This window comes from Crocuta crocuta, unplaced genomic scaffold (genome assembly GCF_008692635.1).
Source record: "Crocuta crocuta isolate KB4526 unplaced genomic scaffold, BGI_CrCroc_1.0 scaffold194, whole genome shotgun sequence".
Taxonomy (NCBI): domain Eukaryota; kingdom Metazoa; phylum Chordata; class Mammalia; order Carnivora; family Hyaenidae; genus Crocuta; species Crocuta crocuta.
In genome coordinates this window covers 327392-336121 of record NW_027530084.1, presented here as the reverse complement: position 1 = coordinate 336121, position 8730 = coordinate 327392, and positions in this window count along the sequence as shown.

Here is an 8730-nt window from a genome sequence, read left to right as displayed (position 1 = left end):
ATTTATAAGTGCTCATCCTTTTCTTGCTGGGACACAAGGGCTTTTGATCTCACAATCAATTCTTTTGCTTGATTTTCATTCATTCATGCAAACCCTCAGTGTCAGGACTTTTTTTGTTTTGTTTTTGTTTTTTTTAATACAGAGAAGGCTTGCATGGCATTTGCATCTCATTAATAGTAATCAACTAAGAATCTCCCTTCTAATAAAGTCACATTGTTAAGTTAATAAAAGCAAGTATGTGTTGGTTGTATTTTCTTTCATTTGGTCATTTCCATCTTTATTTCTACATCCATATTTTCTTAGGATTCTTAGATTTTTGGACCTATTTCTGTAAGTCTATTATGATGCAAATATGTTTTATGGAATTGAAGGGACCGCACCAGTCCAAGTTTGAAATATATTTCCAGTAAACATAATCTGCCCCTGTGCCTGGTTACCAAGCAGTCTCTCTAAATCTCTACCTGTTGCCTCTCAATGCTGTTCTAGGTCAACAGTAGCATGGAGGCCCTCCTGACGTCCCTAGTACACATCATAAAGCCATTTCAAATAGTGTCCAGCACTGTGACTTTTTTGCCTGACTGAGATGTTTTGGATGTGCTGTATTTTAATACTTTTCTTCAATTTATCATTCTTACAGTAGCAAAACTTATAACTATAATAATAAGTAAGGATATAATTTTATTCTGGGCCTTTAAAGCATTTTCTCAAGTTGCAATTAGTAGCATGCCATTGTTTTAGTGATGAAGTAATGAAGCTCTAAGAGAACTGAGGCAAATAGCCCAGACTGTAGACCTTGTGAAGCTCTGTTTGGCATAAATGCTGGAAGATGTCACCTTGCACACAGACAAGGCAGATATGGCGATAAGCCAGTTGTGGGCGGTCGTACTACCACTATGACCATCTACTGGCACAGATACTGGGGCCAACTGTAAATGCAGAGGCGCACAGGCTCAGGTATCAGACTGTCTGGGCTCAGATCCTAGGTGCATCTTAATAGTTGTGTGACGCTGCACACAGTCTAACAGCCTTGTGAAACTGGAGTGGATAGCAGTCCCTACCTCATGGGGCTGCTGTGAGCTTTAAATGAGATAATACATTCAGAGGCCTCAGCACAGGGTCTGGCGTTCCGTAAAAGCAAAAAGATTACAATAAGTGGCCAATATTATTTGTGGATTCTTTTTAAAAAATAGTATAAGACAGAATTTACATTAGTTGATGCAGAATTTCTTTGCTAGACCACTTCAATATCACAATCTTCCCAAACATTTTCTGTCTTTTTTTTGAAACTTCCAAAATTACAGAAAAATTGATGGAGCAGTACAATGAACATATATACAGCCTTCATCAAAATTCACCATTTGGTAACGTTACTACATACACTTTCTTTGTGTTTATACAGACTCGCACACTCTCAGAAACCTAAATAAATATAGCTTTTCCCAAAGTCCTGAGAAGTATTTAATCTGTCTTCATCTAACTGTTCTTATCCTTTTCTAACAATATGGCCTGTTTTCCTTTTTAAACTTTTTTTTTTTTAATTTTTTAATGTTTATTTTTGAGAAAGGGAGGGAGAGGGGGGAGAGGCAGAGAGAGAGAGGAAGACACAGAACCCAAAGAGGTTTCAGGCTCTGAGCTGTCAGTGTAGAGCCCAACACAGGGCTTGAACTCATGGATTTTGAGATCATGATCTGAGCCGAAGTCAAATGCTTAACTGACTGAGCCACCCAGGTGCCCCTTCACTTTTAAACCCTTTGGATGACAGTTGCATATATCTTGTTTTTCAGAACCTACATTTCCAACTGTATGCAGTTCCTAAGAATAAGGACACCGTCTTTCAAAGACACAATGTTATCACACATAAGAAAGTTCATAATAGGGGTACCTGGGTGGTTCAGTCCGTTGAGTGTCAACTCTTGGTTTTGGCTTAGGTCATGATGCCAGGGTCCAGGGTCATGGGATCAAGTCCTGCATCAGGCTCCACACTGAGCATGGAGCCTGCTTAAGATTCTTTCTTTCTTTCTCTCTATCTCTCTTTCCCTCTCTCTCCCTCCCTCCCTCTCCCTCTGTCTTTGCCCCTTCCCCTGTTCACACATGCCCTCTCTCTAAAAAAAAAAAAAAAAAGTTCATAGTAATTCCATAAAGTTATCTCAGATCTAGTATATGTTCAAATGTATGCAATTGTTTCAAAAATATTTTATAGGTGTTTTGTGGCTGCTATCCTAATCAGAATCCATTCAAAGTTCTTGCATTGCATTGATCACTTTCAATCTACATCTCAGTTCAGGTCAGGTAACTTGTAGAATGTCTCACAGTGTGGATTTGTTTGACTTTTCCCTTATGAACAGTTTCTTTTAGCTTGTCGCCAGTGCCCCTGTAGTCCTGGCTCCCTGCACCTTAAGTGGGCCACACTGGTAAGGATCCCTAAATCACTGCTTTCCTTTGTGTGGGATCTTCCCTTCAACAAATATTTGTTTAGGTTATTTATCCCCACCCACTAACTGGTACTACTGACTCTAGGTCTGGAGGTTACGGTAAGGCAAACTATAATAAATTAAGATTTGATTTGGCTGTGATAGAAAGCCCAAACAGCAGTAGTTTAAACAAGCTGATAAGTCATTCAGTCTCTCTCTCTCCGCCTCCCTTTCTCATTCCCTTCCTCCCTCCCTCCATCACTCTCTCTTTTTTATCAAAGTTTGGAGGAAGACAGCCTCAGGCTAACACAGTAATGCACTTATCAGGCTCCTCTGACTTGATACTCCAGCTCTAGGTCTGAACGGACTGTTCCAACCCAAGCCACCATGTCCCCTTTTCAGCCAGCTGGAGGGAGGAAAGGGAAGGAAAAGTGCGCTCTTCCTATGGACACTTCCTGGAAGTTACACATACCATTTCCATTCACATCTCATTGGCCATAATTAAGTTAAATGGCCACATCTAGCTTCAGGGAAGGTCGAGAAATGTAGCTAAAATAAGGGGTCCTACTGCTACAGAGGGAAGATGAGATTTAGGGGATACCTTGGCCAAGTCGATTAAGAGAGGCAGGTGGTCAAGGTCACTGAGGGGTTACTGGGTGGCTCAGTTGGTTAAGCGTCCAACTTCAGCTCAGGTCATGATCTCACGGTTGTGGGTTCGAGCCCTGCATCGAGCTCTGTGCTGACAGCTCATAGCCTGGAGCCTGCTTCAGATTCTGTGTCTTCCTCTCTCTTTGTTCCTCCCCTGCTTGTACTCTGTCTCTCTCAAAAATAAACATTTAAAAAAATTTTTAAAACAAGAGTCACTGAGAAATTGTTATAGGGAAGAAAAAAAAGGAGGCTCTTCAGGCATTGGAAATGAAAGCAGACCATATTCTTAGAAAAGATACAGGAAATTGAGACTGAAAGAACAGCAGATTAAATACTTTACAGATCTCAAGAAAAACTGTATTTATTTATTTGGGTTTTTGTGAAGGTAGAAGTAGCCCCACAGTGCAGTAAATGTACGCAGCTTATCATTTAAAAATAACCAGTACTAACCTGCTGGATTATCCAGATTACTTGACTTTACTGAAATTTCACTGAAATATATTGCCAGCATTTCATTTACTCATTTTCCCTTTCAACAAACAAATATCAAGGACCAGGCACTGAGCTGGGTCAGGGGATATAATAGTGAAACAGAACAATGGCCCAGCCCACATAGTGTGTATGTGAAACAGATTCTAATCAACTATTCAGACAAATAAAACTAAGTCTGTAACTGTGATAAGTGCTACAAAAAAGGGAAATACACTGTAATGTTAAAAAGGGTGTCTGCCCTTGTCAGGAGGGTCAAAGAAACGTTCCCAGAGGAGGTGATGCTGGGGCTGAGGCCTGAAGAAGAAGTCCAATGAACTAAGCGGAGAAGGCAGGACGCTGGCTAGTGAGTTTCAGTGTGCTTGAGCAGAGGGAGAACTGAGCACCATGTAACCATAACAAGGCTTGAGACGAAGTGTGAAACGGTACCATGGTTTGCTACCTTTCTCATAAGCAAGACAGGAAGAAAATATGCATGTATCTGTTTATTTGTGCAAAACAAATATGCACACGCATATGTGACAAACCAGAAAAATAATGCACTTGGCTACCTGCAGTGAGTAAGTGGGACTGGAGTGGAAAGAATCAGGTGTAGTAGGAGATATGGGAGTAGAGGGGACATGGGGGAGTGACAGCTCTCGGAGTAGCACTTCTTGCATAGTTCTGACTTTTAGAGCCATGTTAATGGAACATACCCCAAAAGTCAGCCAGGATGTTGGGGAGGGAGAACCCAAAAAGAAATACAAATAGTAACATATGAACCTAATTGAATATAAATGATTACAAACTAACTACAATGAACAATGTAAGTGGATGGGGAAGAAAAGAACTAACCCAATGTAACTTTGGAAAACAGTATTTTAACTATATATACTCAGGTTAAATTAAATTTGTTTCCCGGGAAACCTGGGTGGCTCAGTTGGTTGAGCAGACAACTCTTGATTTTGGCTCAGGTCATGATTCCAGGGTCATGGGATCAAGTCCTGGATATGGCTCTGTGCTGAGCATGGAGCCTGCTTGAGATACTCTCTCTCTTCCTCTGTCCCTCTCCCCCACTCACGAGCATGCTCCCTCTCTAAAATTAAAAACAACAATAATAATAATAAATTGTTTCTCATAGGAGTATGAGTTATCAATTGTGAAATTATGAGTATTCTAGGATTGAGCAAATAAGTAAAATAAAGAAAGCAGAATTCTGGAATAAACCCTGTGATGCTGGACAGCCATCAGAGGTATCAGAACGAATTCACGGTCATACACACACAGGGCGGAGACGGGGCAGGGGAGAGAAACAAATACAGATGTGTACAGGTATAGATATTCATATACCTAGCTTTGTCAGCTGAGGGGATCTAGGAGCAATGACACCCAGTAGCATGAGGACACTTGGTGCTCAGATCCTGGTTTCTAAATACTATTCTCCAAGAAAAAGAATCGGGACTCCTTGAACACCAGGGCTAGATCAGGACAAATACAAGTTGAGCCTGGAATACCCTGTGACACCAGAACGCGAGGAAGTGCTTGAAAAATTACAGGGACATGAGAGGACATGGGAAGGGTTTTCAAAGGCCAAATCTGGGACAATTTAGGCAATGACAATGAGAGCACTAGGTTATAACCCATAGAAGACAACGTCCATGAGTCCATACTAATAAAAATAAATAATTAAATCAATGAGGAAATGGGGGAGAAGGGACAGTTCTTTCTTTCAGGATTCCATTAATAAGTGTAGAAAGATGAAAATTACCACTAACCAACATCACAGTCATAAGTGTTTCAAGAATCATCACTGGATCATAAAGCCAGTGGGCAGAAGTATGAAAAACAGAGTATTTGCATATTCTTAAGGTATCTCACAATAAGCTAATTATTCATCATACAGGGAAAAAATATGACTTACAGTGAAGAAATCTGCTAGACACGACCTTCACTGAGTAATCAAGCTTAACATCACCAGTAATAAGACATACTGACATCACGTGTCTGACAAAGGCACATCATTTCGGTGGTGCTTTTGCCAAAAACACATTATCTGAATTTACTTGTGAAGAAAAATCAGAAAAACAAACAGGTTGAGGTATTTCCAAACAAACGTCCAGTCTCCAAGTCATGAATGACAAAGACAGAATGAGGAACTGTCCCAAAATAAAGGAGACTAAGACATGACAATTTAATGCAATGTGGGATCTTGTTTCCCCCTAAAAAAGACACTTAAATTTAAAATCTGAGTAAAACTTGATTAAGATTTGTAGACTGGGTTGTAATGTACAAATTATGGATGTTGTGTCAAAGTTAATTTTCTGCGTCAAAGATAACATTTGGAACCCTTTGAATTACTTTTGGAAGTTTTTTTCTAAGTCTCAAATTATTTTATAATTATTTTCAAACTTTTTAAAAAAGTTTTACTTATTTTTAAGAGACAGAGAGAAAGCAGCGGAGGGACAGGGAGAAAGAGAGAATCCCAAGCAGGCTCTGTACTGTCAGCACAGATCTTGATGTAGGGCTCAAACTCAGGAACTATGAGCTGAAATCAAGAGTCAGATGCTTAACCAACTCAGCCACCCAGGCACCCCTATAATTATTTTTTAAATGTAAAGTTTAAGATAATCCAAAAGAACTATAATAAACTCTTTTGTTACTAAAATCCAGCATACTTGTCAAAAAATGAACAATAAGGCTTGAGAGGCAGGCCGGGCCAGATCATGTCTGGATTTGGTAGCCATGGTAAGGGATTTAGGTTTTTTTCCTTAGGAGCAATGAAAAACTACTGAAGGGTTTTAAGAAGAGCTTGGTATTGAGTCAGTTTATCAGTGAGGGCCCAAACAGGAAACAGATGGCACAACTGAAATAAGATAATTTGAGGAAGATTTATTTACAGGAGACTATAAAAGTATAGGTAGAGAGAACCATCCAACTGAAGCCAACAGGTGGATAGAGCAGGAAAAGGGAACTCAGGCTGATAAGGAGCAGTTAGCAGTTTCAAAGGGGGTGAAGTCCTGAAAATGAAGGAGAAAGGCAGAAGGAGGGAGGTAATCAACAATGTCAATGAGTAGAAGCTGAAAAATGGTCTGTGGGTACAGTCATGTGGTCAATGTGTGACAGTGGTGAGAGCTGTTTCAATAAAACAATAATGGAGGAAGGCAGACCAGAGCAAGCTGAGAAGTTCTAGAATGAGGAGATGGAGACAACTCTTTTGATATGTGTGGCTATGCTGGGGAGGGGAAGGAAACACAGGACAGACATCACTCCGTAAACTTTCCAATTATCCATTGTGAAATCAACTGCAACAGTGGGAAGACCTTTAACAAATTTTCTAAAGCAAGATAATTACAAAGAATGGCTCTTTGTGGAAGCTTAACCTTATCTACAAAAATGACTCTGTTAACAAATCATAACCAAACAAAATGTTCGACCTTAGTACCCAAATGGCACCCCTCCCCTGCTTTCCAAATCCAAATATGTTCATTAAAAAATAGAAAGTTTCCTAAGATCACAGGTTGCGGTGATATTGACGTTTTCATCTGAGAGCAGTAGGCATGATTTAGGGGATAGACAATGTGATAGCATTTCTAGCACCTCAAGCTAAAGCAAAAGATTTAAAGAAGATTCTTTTGCTATGTTATGTCTTCAGAGAAAATATAGACCACACAAATACAGCAATGTTTTATATGACTGCATAGTACCTATTTTCCCCAAAACATAGTAACTTAGGGAAAAATCAAAGCTTTAGTTACAACTGCTGTTGCTTTTTATTCTAGTCTCTTAACCACACTAGTTTCTAGAATCCTGCATCTAGAAGGTTCTTTCAGGTTCCAAAGGAGTTTAGCATGTATGTTCTGGGTGCTGGATCCCACTGCTCCTTGTGCACGTTCTGAGAAAAGCTACACTACTTGACCTGTCTCTTGTCACCACCTGTCTTACATGCTCCTGCCATCATTCACAGCTACTTCTAAGTGCTGAAAGTTTTTGCTCTCCTACGGCTTGTAGCCCTTTGAGCCAATCTTACATGGTCTAGCAGTTTTGCTAGCTGTGGTCCCACTGAGCAATCTGACTCCCTCCACGACTGCAGGTGGTCCATGTGCTTGCCCAGCTTCCCACGGTTGTTCCCTTCCCCCCAAACTAAGATTGCTGGCCAATTCCCCTTCTTGCTCTCTCAGCCTTGTTCTCTTTCATTCTAAGACAGGATTACAGTCTCTTTTGCTGCAGTCATAAAGTCTCTATCATGTTTTCTTGCAGGGCACTCTTGTGAACCCAGAGTTCCTGAGGGAAGGCTTGCAGATTAAATGCCCAGCATAGCCCTAATTGCTAGATTACTGCTTTTCAAAAGGTGGTAATTCTCAAAATAAAAATGTGTAGCTGGGCAATCCTCATCGTACAAATATACACTTTAAAAAATTGTAGTATCTTTTTGAGCCCATTTTCCCTGAAATTTGGTTGAAATTGGCCTGAAAGGTCAAATTAGGTTACACACAGAGGGCATAACATTTTCATTTCTTCATTCCACTGGAAGTCAAGTGAAACATAGAGATAGCTGATATTGAATCATCCTGAATTTCCAGCACTTAACAATGTATTTTTAATAACTGAAAGTTAGTGTTATTTCTTTTTCTCTAAAACAAATACACTTGTTTGGGGGACTGTTTTTAATTAATTCCACTGTATGGTTCTTAATCTTTTATACCAATACTTATTTTTTTCCTAAGAGAAAGAACAAGGAAGCTTTTGTTTTTGTAATAAAAACAGTAGAATTCAGACTAAGAATCTAACTTTTAAATGGAGGTTAGTGGAAGCTCCTAATTTTTAATACTCCAATTACACAATAGCAACAGGGGATGCCAGAGTGGCTCAGTTGGTTAAGCATCTGACTATGGCCCAGGTCATTATCTCACAGTTTGTAGGTTCAAGCCCCATGTTGGACTCTGTGCTGATAGCTCAAGCTGGGAACCTGCTTCAGAATCTGTGTCTGCCTCTTTCTCTCTGCCTCTCTCCCATTCACAGTCTGTCTCTCTTCCTCTCTCTCTCAAAAATAAACATTAGAAATTTTTTTAATTAAAAAATATCTTACAATAAGTAAAAAAATAAATATCTAACTTCATAAAAAAAAATTATACAGTAGCAAGTGAAGTTAAATTTCCTCTTTTAATTCTTTAAATTTCAGTTTCCTCCCCTGAAATCCTGCTGA